The sequence below is a fragment of the Helianthus annuus genome, chromosome 17 (genome assembly GCF_002127325.2).
Source record: "Helianthus annuus cultivar XRQ/B chromosome 17, HanXRQr2.0-SUNRISE, whole genome shotgun sequence".
In the NCBI taxonomy this organism is placed as follows: domain Eukaryota; kingdom Viridiplantae; phylum Streptophyta; class Magnoliopsida; order Asterales; family Asteraceae; genus Helianthus; species Helianthus annuus.
This window is the reverse complement of record NC_035449.2, coordinates 51,312,366-51,327,600: the sequence shown is the minus strand read 5'-3', so window position 1 is coordinate 51,327,600 and position 15,235 is coordinate 51,312,366. Positions and strand designations below refer to the sequence as shown.

The following is a 15,235-nucleotide window of genomic DNA, read 5'->3' as shown; positions in this document are numbered from 1 at the left end:
GATCATGGTATATCAATATCAAAACGCGTGTAGTGAACACAACGAATAGAATCCAAATTTTCAATAGATTAACATCAGAATATCAAACCCTAATCATCTCATCTTGCATATATATGTTTTCTAATAACCCCAAACCACCAGAGGTTTTCATCATTACAGATTATTCGTTACTAATTATCATGTAAGGAATTCATTAGCATCTTTAACCCCTAACGAGTATAAAACAATAGTCACCAGGCATTCATACAAAGTATAAACTGATTTAAAGAGTTATTATATCAAGTAATTATACACTAACCGATTCGAGATGAACAAGCAAGAATTCAAGAGAAAGATAATGGTGAAAGATGGCAGTTGCCGTCACACAGTGGAGAGAGACCTTAGGGTTTCTTATTTGCTAAAGTGTGACGAATGGAACGGTGATACCCAATAAAACATACGCGTAACGTTCTGGGCCCTTAATGGGCTTCGGCGAAACAATGGGCCGGCGAAACACTTCTATTTCGTCAGAGGTGTGTGTAACGAAACAACTCTGTTTCGTCGAGCCTTGTTTCGTCAATGAGGGTTATGGCGAAACGCCCTGTTTCGTCAAACTCATTCATGTTTAAACAATTTAAGTTTTCCAAACAGGTCACATGTTATATCAACAAACATATAGATGCAACAATCACAAAACGTCTCAACATATATCAGACACGTGTACAATTACAAGGTAAACAAGTCGTGTAGGCAAACAACTAAACAATTAACATGTAATTAATGCGAAAACGGAATCTTGGAAACTCGAGTTGTCACACATAGCTTCGCCCCTGTATGATCACCGAGGATACCTTTAAATGGTCCGCCACATATCCTCCTATTGTGAAAGCTTCATGTTACTTTTTAAGACTATGGGGTGTGTAGGGGCTTGGGTTAGGGGTATTGCTCGACACGTGACAGGTGTGGGCTCTACTAGTCCACACCCAAAAAAGTGGGGTGTGGAAGGGGCGTAGCCAGGCCAGCGTTGTGGAATGGGCTAGCCAAACTGTCATCAACATCCAGCCAACCATTGCCAGACATCACGTACCCCTGGCCAGTGCCCCACGCCAAGCACTATTGCCATGCCAAGCAGCCAACGCCCACCAAAACGTCAACCCAGGATGGAGCACCCGACGTTAAAAGGGCCCACAACGCCCCTTGGCCACGCCCACACCCACCAGTCTAAGGCTCATGAATGATATTACCACCCACAAGGTAGTACAGTGGGGCTAGGTCGATATTAGGACTTGGGGTCAAGGGTAAAATTTTTAGGTTTACTTTTCTTCAAATACAATTTTTAAATAAAGGTAAATGGATAATTTATAAAAAGGATTTTTAAATGGACAAAAGTATTTAAATTCGTTTTATTTGATACAAATTAAACACCTCTCGCGTTGCGGCGGGAGCGAGCACTAATGCCACGCTACTGTCATCGACCACCGACACTGAAGTTGCGGTGTTAATGCGAAGAAACTAAAGCGAAACGTAAAACATAGAATAAAATAACTAAGTTGATCTAGGACTCGTGCGTTATGATGAACTCGCGTCTATTTTTTCCCGTTTGACAGGTTCATCGTAATCTATATATAATATATATCATTACCACTATACAAACCATAATGTATACATTACAACAACCATTGCATCAATATGTTGCAAATTATATTTATACAAGATTTTGGCTAAATTAATTAGATTATTATAGATAATAATAATTTATAATAAAACAACACAACTTTGAATGGATCAAACCGATTGAATATGGTAAGATAATAAAACCATTATTTGATTAGGGTACAACCACTTAAGCACAATTTACAACCATACATGCATACAAAACATATTGGATTTAATAAGGTAATGAAACCATTATTATTTGATTAAGGTAAAACCACTTAAGCACAACTTACAACCTATATTTGATTAAGGTACAAGTATTTAAGTATAACTTATAAACAAACTTGCACACAAATGTTTCAAATATTACAAATTTGTAGTATATAATATAATTTAACAATGTACAACCCCAACACATAAAGGTACAACAAAACTAAGCATGAAACACCATTAATGCAAAAGTTACAACCACTTAAAGCCTAAGTATATTACAAATTGATATTATATAAGTGGATTAATAATTGGTACAACATTTTTTGAGTTTGTTATTTTTTGGAAAATATATGGTCTCATATTTTAATATTTAATGGGTTAAAAATTTAAGAATAAAATGTTTGGGGTATAGAGGTCCGCATTAAAAAATCTAGAGGTCGGTGTTTAAAAATCTGTGAGGACGGTCGAATAATAATACACAACGCTGTTTGTTTAGCTCTTAATGAGCCTCTTAATGGTTCAGACCTTTTACTGATTAAGTACTTAATGGTTCAGGCTGTTTGTTTCGCGAGCAGATGTCTGAATGGTTCAGACATTTGCCTCTGAATGTTTAAGTTTTATACTGAGTCTGAATGGTTAAGACCTCTAATCTGAATTGGTCAGACATTTGACTCTGAATGGTTAAGCATTATACTGGCTCTTAATGGTTTAGATCTCTTACTGGTTCAGCACTTAATAGTTTAGACCTCTTACTGGTTGAGCACTTAATAATTCAGACATATTACTGATTCATCACTTAACTATTCAGAAGTTGCCAAACAACCCCTAAGTGAAATGCAAGTGAAACTCTACATTAATATTGTGTGATAACATATGTAAACATTTCAGGAGGAATAAGAAAGAGGACATGTAGCTTCAAGCATCCAGTGCTACCTAGAAGGATGCATATGAATTCATGTCACAAAAGATTGAAGACGCATGGAAAGTTATTAATCAGGAATCCCCCAGGCTTACACAAATCCCGTTTCATCTACTCATGCCGGCAATCAACCTTGCGCGTGTATGTGATGTAATATCATTTATAAAGTCAACGATGGCTACACTCATGCTGGAGAAGAAATTATATATTACATTAAATCGCTCTTAGTTCATCCTCTAGTTATTTAAGTTTCAAGATCAATTGTTGTGCTTTTATTGGTTTCTTTTCTACCTTAGTTTCATACACCAGTGATAAAGAGTGTACTCAGGGAAGTACGTAGTAGCACTTCGGCCTCAGCAATATGTTATTGCTATATCTCATGCAACCTTCTTACCTCTATACCAATATGTCGAGACAAGTAATAAAAAAGAATAATTTATATGGATAAAGAAGGTGATGGCAACAGCCTCATGAAACGATGATATCTAATTCGTACAAAGTAGCTCAACAAATATTACATGTAGGGGTGTTCTTTGGGTTTTTTTAATCGGGTTTCGGGTTTTTCGGTTCGGGTTTTTCGGGTTTTCAAAACTAAATATTTAACCCGATAACCAAACCTTTCTAGGTTCGGTTTCTTCGGTGTTCGGGTTAAATGGTTTGGGTTAGAACGGGTTGGGTTAGAATGGGTTTTGGGTTAGAAAATGAACTAGGTTAACAAATAAATACAACCTTCTAAAATTTAAAATATATTAGTTATTAGCGAACACTACAAAAACAATTTTATAAAGCAACTCTTCTATAGTAATTAAATACAGATTATAAATTGTAAAATGCATCATGTCTTTTAATTAGAAACAAATTATTATAAGTTTGATATTCTTCTTCACTCTTCATGGTTGACAACTTGACTATATAACAATACGTAGAAAATATGGAATTAGTGATTTAAAATTTTTAGAAGATATAGTTGGTTGCATTATGGAATAGGAAATGATTATTAGTTCCTTTTAAAAGATATGACTATATGTAGAAAATATGCTAATTGTTTTAAAGTTATTTTGGGTTTTCGGGTTAAACCGTTTACCCTTTATTCAACCCGTTAACCAATCCATAGAACTGTATTCGGGTCCGGGTTTATAGTTATTCGGTTACTAGTTCTTCGAGTTTTGTCTACTTCGGATTCGGGTGTCTTCGGTTTCGGTTTGGGTTTCAGGTTTCGGTTAAAAAAAACAGCCCTAATTACATGCCGTTTACAATAACATATGGCATTTTGACCACTTAGATCTCTAATTCTCCTTAATACTACTATACTTGCACCTTGCATGATTTATTTAGTGTACACAATAATACATGATGTTTTGACAACTTGACATAATTAATCACTCGTGTGAAGCAATGCAACACGTGTATGATTGGACACGTGTATAATACAAAAACTCACTCAACCTGAATCTGCCTTACATCTTTCCTCTCCTCCTCCTTCACTCTCGGAACCCTAATTTTCAGTACACCGTTCTTCAACTCCGCCTTTATTTCCTCAAACTTATACGCATTCATCGGTAGATCAATCTGGCTCGAGTATCTTTGTGGCAACTCGTCCGCTTCCTTCTCCGCCTCAGCTTGTATCACCAGAGTATTCTCTTCAACTGAGATTATTCAAAAATTAAAATAGATTAGTTATAAAAAGTGTGTGATTACCAAAATAAATGAAAAAATGTTGATGATGTGAAAAGATAAATACTCTTAAGAATGTTTGCAGGGTTGTACAAAAAACTAATGTTTTAAAAGAAGGGTGTGCCTATTGGCACACCAAACCCTAGCAAAATTAGGGTTTATCTATGTTGGGATTGAACCCTACCAAAGGAACAGATAATAAAAGCCAAAACTAGATCACAACAGTAGATTCAAAATAAGCAGATGTTTGGTTGCAAGTCTCTCCCCTTGAAAGTGGTTTCAACATCTGCTGACCTCCTATTTGCTGATCATGCAAACAGCTGACCTACAACTGCTGCTCAAGACAAAGACTGATAGAAGAACTAAAGCTCTGCTGCTCAATCTACTGCCTTGGTTCAAGCATTGCTGATCATGACAACAACTGCTGGGTTCACAGCAGTGGAAGGAAGCAGCAGCAGTTTGAGTCTGTTTTATGTATTGAAATGTAATATCAGTAGTTAGCATAGCAGTGTTTTTATAGATCAGAGGTTAGAGTTTGTTAGGAGGTTAGATGTCACTTTCATGGTGACGTCAGCTTTGATGCTCAGGGGTTTGCAAGTGCCTATAAAGAGAACAGTACTCTGTACTATTCTGTTTAGCTCATTCACCATCTTCTTTCTGCACGAACAAACACTGAGCTCAGGCTGAGTGGGAGTTTGCATATCATACACACATTGTAATTAGAGTTTAAAAATAAATTTAATCATTTGATTCAGTGTTTGAAAATGTATGATTGATAGCATTTCTTCTGTTTGATTGTGAAAAGTTTGGTTCCATTAAATTCCGCTGCACTACTCTTTCATTTGTTCATCTAAATTCAAACACAAATCACAATCAATCCAAACTCAGATCCTAACAATTGGTATCAGAGCTAGGACAATCAAACTTGATCTAACAATCATTTTGACGTAAATAGTTCAACTCGAAATTGTTGATACTGATCGTTTGTTCGTTGTGTTGAAAAACAAAGTAAGGTTTAATCACCGATAAAGTTGATTAATCAGTGCCTGTAAAACAACCGGAAAGATGTCACAATCACAAGATGATAAAAATAACATTGGCTCCTTGTTCAAACCACCTATGCTGAAAAGAAATGAGTACAACATCTGGGAGCGAAGGATGAGTAACATCCTCGCTCAACAAAACACTGGATGTTGGAGGTCTGTCGTTTTTGGTCCTTATGTTCCTATGGTGCCAAGCGCAGAGGATGCCGAAAAATCTGTTCCTAAACCAACTGAAAATTACACTGAATTGGATTTTCAGAAGTTTGAACTGGATGCCAAAGCGTTTAGCATCATAGCCTCTGCACTCCCCAACGAAATCTATGCTGGACTGTTACATTGTAACAGTGCAAAAGAATTGTGGGATGCATTGAAGGAACAGTTCGGAGGAACAGAGGAGGTTATCGAAAACAATAGGGAAATTCTGAATCAGCAGTATGAAACGTTTTGTCACATCAAAGGGGAGTCACTAACCCAACAATTTGAACGTTTCAGTTGTCTCATCAGTGAACTAAGGCTTATTAAGGTTACATTTCCGAATGCAACCCAAAATAGCAGGTTCCTTAGATCATTGCCAGAAAAATGGGACACAATTGCTTTTGTCACCAGGAATTCAGCTGAATTCAAAGATCTGACCCTGACCCAACTCCATGGTAGACTCCTGACCTATGAAAGGGAGTTGAACCAAAAAAGGAGGTTGCAAGAGTCTGGTAAAGTTGCTGATGACTATTCATTCGGCAGCACAACTCTGTTTGGTCAGGAAGAATCTGGCAGTAGTAGTAAAGGATCAGAGTTATGATCATTTTATTGACATAACAGCTGGGGGTAACTTCGTCAACTCTGATTCTCACTCTACAAATTATGCTTTCACAGCAACTACTGAAAACCAGATGTCAGATAATTTGTGTTTTGAGCTGAATGATTTGCAACAATTTGATCCCACTGACTTAGAGGAGATGGACATCTTGCATCAGTTGGCCTTGCTTAGTGTAAGAACAAGCAAGTTCTACAAAAGAACAGGGAGAAAATTTCCAGGGCTTCATGGAAATTTAAGGGTGGGGTTGGATAAATCGAAAATCAAGTGTTACAAGTGTAGTAGGCTAGGTCACTTTGCTAGAGAATGGAGGAGTCAAACTACTGGTCCCATAATAACTCACCCTAGCACAAATCCTAGACCACAACAACAAAACACTGTGCACTATACCCAATATGCCCCTGCAACACATGTTAACACTACTCATTATGCTGCAACCCATGTTCCGGTGCATTATGTTCAAACCACTGTTCCACAAATTCAGTATGTTCAAGCCCCTGTTCCTCAGGCACAAGTGCAACCTGCTGCACCTCAAACAGCTGCTCCAACTGTGACCCAACCAGATCAGCAGAGCTTTTTCACACAAGGCTTTGTTGATTGGAGCAGCATGCCTGATGAACTTGGTGATGAAAATTTCGCTCTATATGCTTCTAATGATGCTTTTAATGATGAATACTGTTTGATGGCATTAGAGTCAATACCAGAAGGGGATGAAACTGAAGGTGAACAGCTAAGTGCTGAAACAGTGGATGAAGTTGCTGAAGCAGTGGTTACTGCAGTTGCTGGTGAACTACTGCTGGAAGAAAATTCAGAAACCCTGATTGAACCACTGACCGACCCCTGGTTCAAAGAAGACAAAGAACAAGAAGAGTTGAAGAAAGCTGGTGATGAAGAAGAGAGAGCTGATGAAGAAGATAATCATTAATGTGATTGTGCCATGATGGCTGCTGCTAAGGTATCACCTCAAGTTCTTGAAAAACTGTGTTCAGACAATTGTGTTATTGCATTTGCTAACATTAAAGAGGTGAATGAAAACCTTAGAGATAAAATCTTGTCTGATGAGGTCAAATTTGAAAAGTCATTGAAAGAACTTAGAAACAAATTGGCTGAAAAAGATAAAGAGATCAGCAGTTTGAAAGAAGAACAAAGCATAACCAAAACTCAACTCCAAACTATGGTAGAAAAATACCAAGTTTGCAAAAAGGAGTTAGAGTCCACCCAAATCACCTGTGAAAGATGGGTGGAGTCTTGCAAAGGGTACGAGGTTATGCTTGAGAAACAGCTTAAAAGCAATGTCAAGTTTGGTATAGGTCATAGAAAATATGATGACATTGCAAGCACTGCTAAATGCAAGCTGTTTCTTCTGAAATCATACGAACCAACAAAAATGGCCAAGAGGTTAAAATAACCGACAAACTTGGTAACAAAATTACTTTGGAAAGATCTGTGGGATCCTCAACTTTTGAGGAAATTGAGAAATACCAATTTAAACCCACATGGTCTGATGAGTGTGATATCCTTGAAAATTTCAAACCAATGGATTTCACAACCACTGATGGTGTAAAAGCTCCAAAAGCAAGAGTCATTCCTATCAAAGATATCCCAACAGAGTTTAAAAACTCTGTTGCAAAGGAATCTGAGAAAAGGAAGAAAAGAGAAAAGATCAAAAACTTGTTTTGTGAATTCTGTGAAAAGAAGAATCATCTAACAAAAGATTGTTTTCATCTAAAAGCATATGATATAAACAAAACAAGCATCATTTTACCTGCTGCAAGCTGCACCATCTGTGGTAAAGATAACCACAAAACTAAGGAATGTGTGTATCTCAAAAACTTTGATGAAAAGAAGAAAGAGTACACTGCAAAAACATCCTTAAGTTCATCAGCATCATCTGTTAAGTTCACCAAGAAACAACCACTGTTCGTCCCTGTCCAAACTGCTGTCACAAAACAGTTGAACCAAACATCTGTTCAAAGGGATGTACAGGTGACAGATGCACCCCCTGCCAATCAATTCAGAAAAGACAAGGAAAAAGCATCATATCAAAGGATTCCACATGTTTATGAGGCTTACAAACAGCCCTCTAAACCAAAAGTGAACAGACATCCTTTTGGTTACCAATAGATGATGGGTCAAGACCCCCAACAGTGGCTAGAGAGAAACATTCCAAAAAATGTTCAAACCCCTGAGCTAACCACTGTCCATGCATCTGCCTCCATCCCAGACACAGTTGAGACCCCATCCAAAGCCCTGTTGGCTTTGGAAACCTTTTTGAACTAATCCATTTACTTCATGTGCAGGGAGCTTCTGCATGCTTAGATAGTCTTTGGTATGTAGATAGTGGAGGCTCCAGGCACATGACATGATGTAAAGCCCTTCTTCAAGATTTCAAAATTCATGGAGGGGGTGATATATCCTTTGGTAATAATAGTAAGGGAAAAGTTCTGGGGTCTGGAACTGTAAAGTCTGGAAATGTAAAATTTGAAAATGTTAATCTTATTGATAATCTGAAATTCAACCTCCTGAGTGTGTCTCAAATGAGTGATAAAGGGTTTGGATCATTCTTCACAAAGGATTGTTGTAGGATTGTCGGACCAGAAATGGTTAGTAAGATTGAAGCAATAATCAAGAAAGGCTCAACAAAACTTGTTGCTCAAAGAAGTGGCAATGTTTATGTTGTTGACATGTCAAGAGAGTGTCCCAGAGCTGATGCCTGTCTGTTCTCAGCTGCCTCTAACAAAGAGACAGAGTTATGGCACAAAAGACTGGGACACACAAATCTCAAAATAATCAATGAAATTTCAAAAAATGGCTTAGTAAGAGGCTTACCACAAAAAATGTTTTCATGTCCTGAACACTGTGTTTCCTGTTTAAAAGGAAAACAGCACAAGAGCTCTTTTAAGTCCATTGAAGAGTCCAAAACAACCCAGTGTTTGCAAATGCTGCACATGGATTTGTTTGGCCAAGTGCAAGTCATGAGTCTCAAAAACAAAAGATACTGTTTGGTTATTGTTGATGACTTCTCTAGGTTTACATGGACCTTCTTTTTACACTCCAAAGATGAGACTGCAGGTATTTTGTAAGACTTTGTGATACAGGTTGAAAAGCAATTTGACCTTCCAGTAAAAGTCTTCAGGAGTGACAATGGCACAGAATTCAAAAATAAGGAGTTGGATGCCTTCTGTGTGAAGAAAGGGATTGTAAGGCAGTACATCATTCCTAGAACACCAGAGCAAAATGGGGTTGTTGAAAGAACGAACAGAATTGAGGCTGCCAGAACCATGCTTGCAGATTCAGGTTTGCGATTAACTTTTTGGGCAGAGGCAGTAAACACTGCTTGCTATGTCCAAAACAGAGTTTTGATCAACCCCAGGCACAAAAAGACTGCTTATGAAATTCTGTATAAAATAAAGCCATTAATCTCATATTTCAAAGTTTTTGGTTGTCCATGTTTCATTTTGAACTTAAAAGATTCTATCTCAAAGTTTGCAGCCAAAATCGATATGGGATATCACTTGGGATACTCATCCACTGCTAAGGCCTACAAAGTGTTTAATACATGGACCAAAGCAGTGGAAGAGACCTTGAATGTAAAGTTTAATGAAATTTCATCATTGAAAATCCCTACAAATCCTGCAGAATTGCTTGATCTTGAAAAATTCACCTTTGAAAATACTGTTGTCAAGACTAACACTGCAGGTCCATCAGAGGATTCATCACCAGACTATGGATATGAAATCATCATTCCTCAAAAGTCTGCTTCAAAAGGGAGAGCATCAGTTGTTCAAAACAGTTGTCAAAGCTCAACCACTGCTACCTCAACAGTTGTTGACCAAAGTAGCCCCTTAACCACTGCTTCCACCTCATCAAACACTGCTGACAGAAGTCCTCAAACAGTGGATCAAAGTCAGCAGATGTCCACACCTTTACCTCCAATGCCTCCACCTTTTGAAGCCACTGCTGGGTCATCAAAGTCACCAGCAGTGGTTAGCTCAGATGATACACATCTGCAGCCTTCACCACAAAATGCCATCATTCCCTACCAAGGAGAGCTAATCTTCTTGAAATCTCATCCACCAGATCAAATCATTGGCAACATCAATGAAGGGGTGCTCACAAGAAAGCAGTCCCAAAACATTTGTCTTTTTGATGGCTCTATCACTCCACCAGCCAGTCAAGTACCAAGAGGCACTGAAAGACAACAGCTGGGTAGAGGCCATGCAAGAAGAGCTCCAACAGTTCAGAAGACAACAAGTATGGGAGCTTGTACCACTGCCAGAGAATGTAAGTCCTTGATGTGCGTAAAATGCAACATATAAATCACATCAATTAAGGCATAAAACTAACCCTTTTTTAGTACTAATGTTGGAAAAAGAGTGTTTTTGTCTTCCTTTTGTATTTTCAGGATGAAATGAGCTCAAAATCACAAAAGAAGCAAAAAGACAACTAATTCTACCATAAAATACAAGAAAAGGAACAAAAGTGGATTGCCCGGACCCTCAACGGCATCTCCCAAGGCAAAAGAGAAGAAACAGAGTCTGAACACGCCCCGTGTCCAGCGAACACGGGGGCGTGCCCAGGAAGCAGCAGAAAAGACAAACCAGTAGAAGCTTCCATTGCCCACCACGGGGCCGTGTCCAGCGAGCACGGGGGCGTGGTGAAAGTACAGCAGGCGCATTAATTGTAATTCGCAATTACAATTAATGAGGAGAGAGAGTGTCAGGCGGGCACGGGGCCGTGTCCAGCGGACACGGGGCCGTGTCCAGCCTTCTGTTCAGCCTATAAATAGAGGAGCTTGGCTTCATTCTCTCTCATCCCTTGGCACACCACCTCTCTCACACTTCATCCACCACCCATCACCACCATAACACCATCATCCACCACCATCATCCATTGTCCATCGTAGAGTGTGTGAGTCGTCTCGGGATCCAAGATTGATCGTAAGAGTTCTTGACAATCAAGGCCATGTTTGCCTAAGTCTCTTACATCACTTGGTGAAGACAAGTGTTTAGTATAATACTTTTTATTTTTAATCTTTTGCACTTTTTTATTTGGTTTTGTATTAATGACTTTAATAACTAGTTACTTATGTTGAAGGTGATCTTTCCTTATCGTTTGTCCGTGGTGTCTTGGCATTATTTTACTGTCTATATAAAATAAAAGATTTTCACCATTCATATCTCCACGGTCTATATGGAGATATGTTGGCTACCTGGTCGGGGGTTAAGGGAACGGTTTGGTAAGGGTCTTGCCCTTGTTCAGCGTTTAGAGGTCCTGCTTGGGACCTGGGTCAAATTTAGTAGGATCTCCTTCAATGCCCATAGGTATTGGATGGCGGGGATCCAAACTCTTTGACCCCCTCATAAGTTAACTACTATTAATACTATAACCCGGCTATTTAGGACTGTATCCCTGCTGACTCAGACTACTTAGCCGAGGGTAACGTCACCGCCAAAAGCGGGGCCTACCATAATTTGCATTAATAACTTAATTCATTATCTTTCAATAATCCGACCCTTTAGGATTGTATCCTTGCTGACTCAAACTACTGGGTTGAGGGTAACGTCGCCTTCAAAAGAGGGGCCTACTACAATAACTAAGATAATCTCTTAAACAAGTGCAAAAGTGCGAAAATAATCAAAGGTTATACTAATACACGTGTCGGATCCAAGTGATTCATCTTGTCTATCTGTTTTTATTTTTTTTTCCAGCATTTAGTTAGTTTTTATTTTTCTTAGTTTAAAACATTTTTCTAACCTTTTTGATTTGATTAGACGTTGAGTATAAACCGGTATTAAAAGCTTTTGTGTCCTTGGACGACCTCGGTATCTTACCAACACTATACTACGTCCACGATGGGTGCACTTGCCCATATGTGTGTTTAGTGTTAGTGAATATCGTGTTTTATAAATTTAAAACTTGGCTAAAAGTGTAAAAAGGGGCTTAAATATACATCAAAAATATAACATACTTCACGCACATCAAGTTTTTGGCGCCGTTGCCGGGGACACAAGGATTTTAAGAAAGTTAGGAATCAACGGCCTAATCATATTTTTATTTTTCTTTAATTTTTTTAGGATTTTTCTTAGATTTTCAGCTTCTGCAGAGCTCAGCACGGGGCCGTGCCTGGTCGGACACGGGCCGTGCTCAGCAACGTTACTGGCAGTTTTTGTTTTTCAAGTTACAGAAGGCTGACCACGGGGCCGTGCCGGTGCAACACGGGGCCGTGTCCAACTTCCAGTAACTGGGATCTGAAAAACAATCACTGTAATTCCGACCACGGGGCCGTGTTCGCTCAACACGGGGCCGTGGTGAACCTTCTGACCAACATTCTTTTCTGTTTTTATTGCAGGACTTGGAACCCGACGCCATCCTCACGTAGTGTATGAGCTCCAGTTCCAATAAAGACATAAAGGAACCACTAGAAGAACCCGAACGCTTTCTCAGAAAAAGGTTAAAAGCCAAAAACCAAGAGAAGGTTTCGGGTGATCCACCTCCAATGGCGGACCAACGTACCCTTATGGATTATCTACGGCCCACAGTAGGTAATCTAGGCGCCGCTATCAATGCTCCGAATGTCGAAGCCAATAACTTCGAACTTCGACCGCATTTGATACAAATGCTCCAAAACTCCGCAACCTTCCACGGGCTTGCGGACGAGGATCCTCATCTACATATAACTAATTTCTTAGAAATATGTGATACCTTTCGGATCAATGGGGCATCAAACGACGCCATCCGCCTCCGTATGTTTCCATTCTCACTAAAAGACCGAGCGAAAGCTTGGCTCAACACCCTCCCAGCTGGATCGGTAAACACCTGGGATGAACTAGCCCAAAAGTTTCTATATAAGTATTTCCCTCCTTCTAAAACTGCTAAATTAATGGCTGAAATTAATACATACTCACAAGAGGACGGGGAATCCTTATATGAAACATGGGAAAGGTTCAAGGAGCTATTACGCAAGTGTCCCCATCACGGCCTCGCAATATGGCAACAAGTATCCACTTTCTACAATGGATTGTTGCCACACACTAGGCAGACACTTGATTCTAGCTCCGGGGGACTTTTAGGTAATCGACGCCCACACGAAATATATAATCAGATTGAGGAAATTGCTCAAACCAATTTTCAATGGCACACTCCCCGGGGAAATAAGTCTATCGCCCCGGGCGCCCATAAGGTCGACGAAAGCACCTCTTTACAAGCCCAAATCGAGGCCCTTTCTTCAAAAATAAAAAAATTAGAAATGACAAAAACAGTCTCGGTTATGGCTTGTAATGGGTGTGGTGGATCACATGAAAATTGGAGTTGCATGAAAGAAACGGACGATCAACAAGAAATGGTAAACTACATTGATAATAGACCTAGGCCGTCGGGTCCTCCAACGGGAACTTACAACCAAGGATGGCGAAACCACCCAAACCTTGGTTGGAGGGAAACCGGCAATAGTAGTAACCAACAAACCCAACGAACAAACTTTCAGCAATCAAGAAATGAGTCACAAAATTTCACTCAACAACAAGGTGGACGAGAAAGGCTCGAAGATACTATATCTCGCCTCGTCTCCGACACTGATAAGAAAAACTCGGAAAGATTTCTACAATTAGAATCTAATTTTAGGAATCAACAAGCTAGCATTCAAAACATAGAAAAACAAATAAATCAACTAGCACAAAATTTTTCCGAGAGACCGCAAGGCGCATTACCTAGCAATACCGAAACAAACCCAAAGGCGCAAGTTCTCCTCAACACACTACGAAACCGCACCGTGGGGCCTGCAGAAGTACCTCCACCAACGGAAGAAACAATACCAACACATCTGCAGGAAAAGAACTCTCCCCCAGAGCCTACCAAGGCTCCTCGAGTTCCGTACCCCGGTAGGTTAATTCGTCAAAAGACCAATGAGCAATTCGCAAAATTCGAAAGTCTGTTAAAACAATTGCATGTCAATATTCCTTTTATCGAAGTCCTAACCCAAATGCCCAAATACTCTAAATTTATGAGGGACTTCCTTACACATAAAAAGAAAATTGAAAATTTGCAATTAGTTAATTTAGGCGAAGAATGCTCTGCCCTCGTACTCAATAAACTACCCCAAAAGAAAATCGATCCCGGAAGTTTCACGATTCCATGCTCAATAGGGGAATCACCCGTTCGCAATGCCTTGGCCGACTTAGGGGCTAGCATTAACCTCATGCCCTCATCGATGTTCAAAAGGCTTGGCTTGGGAACCACGAGCCCTACAAAAATAAGCATACAACTCGCTGATCGATCAGTCAAGTTCCCACAAGGTGTCATCGAAAATGTCTTGGTAAGGGTAAGCAGATTCGTTTATCCAGTTGACTTTGTCATACTCGACATGGAGGAAGACACCGAGGTCCCCCTTATCCTAGGGAGACCCTTCCTTGCCACAGCACAAGCAGTGGTAGACATGAATGACGGGACACTGACTTTGAGGTATGGGGACGATGAGGTGAAGTTCGGAGTTGGGAAGAAAATAGAGGACGACGACCCAGTCAATTACATGAAGGTTATTGATTCGAGCTTGGATGCCGCTCTCCGACGGTGTAACTTGGGAAGCAAGGCACTCCACTCAGAAGATATATAACCGGGAATCGGGTCTAGCCAAGGACCCTTATAAACGTGGCGCACCACGGAGGCATTCCGCGGATCTATCCTTAGTTTAGTTTAGTTTAATCTTTTAGTTTTTGCAGAATAAAACACACTCATGGTGGTAATGGATGACAAAGGGAACGAGAAAAATGGAACCATGCACGAAGAACAGAGCAACCCGACAAAAATCTCCATCACAGAAGGCTCAACACGGGCCGTGCCCAACCAACACGGCCCCGTGCTGAGCCCCTGCAGAAAATCACCCAGTTCAGGTAACTGGACACGGGCCGTGTTCAGCGGACACGCCCCCGTGCCCAGGCTTCT

At 39.9% G+C, this 15,235-nt stretch overlaps 1 non-coding gene across 1 annotated transcript; it reads right to left on the bottom strand.

Annotated features, from left to right (window-relative positions):
• Window positions 1-13,172: 13,172 nt before the first annotated feature.
• On the bottom strand, window positions 13,173-13,279 carry LOC118489468. The gene has a single exon (XR_004887488.1). It is a non-coding gene; the product is annotated as a small nucleolar RNA R71 (small nucleolar RNA).
• Window positions 13,280-15,235: the final 1,956 nt, after the last annotated feature.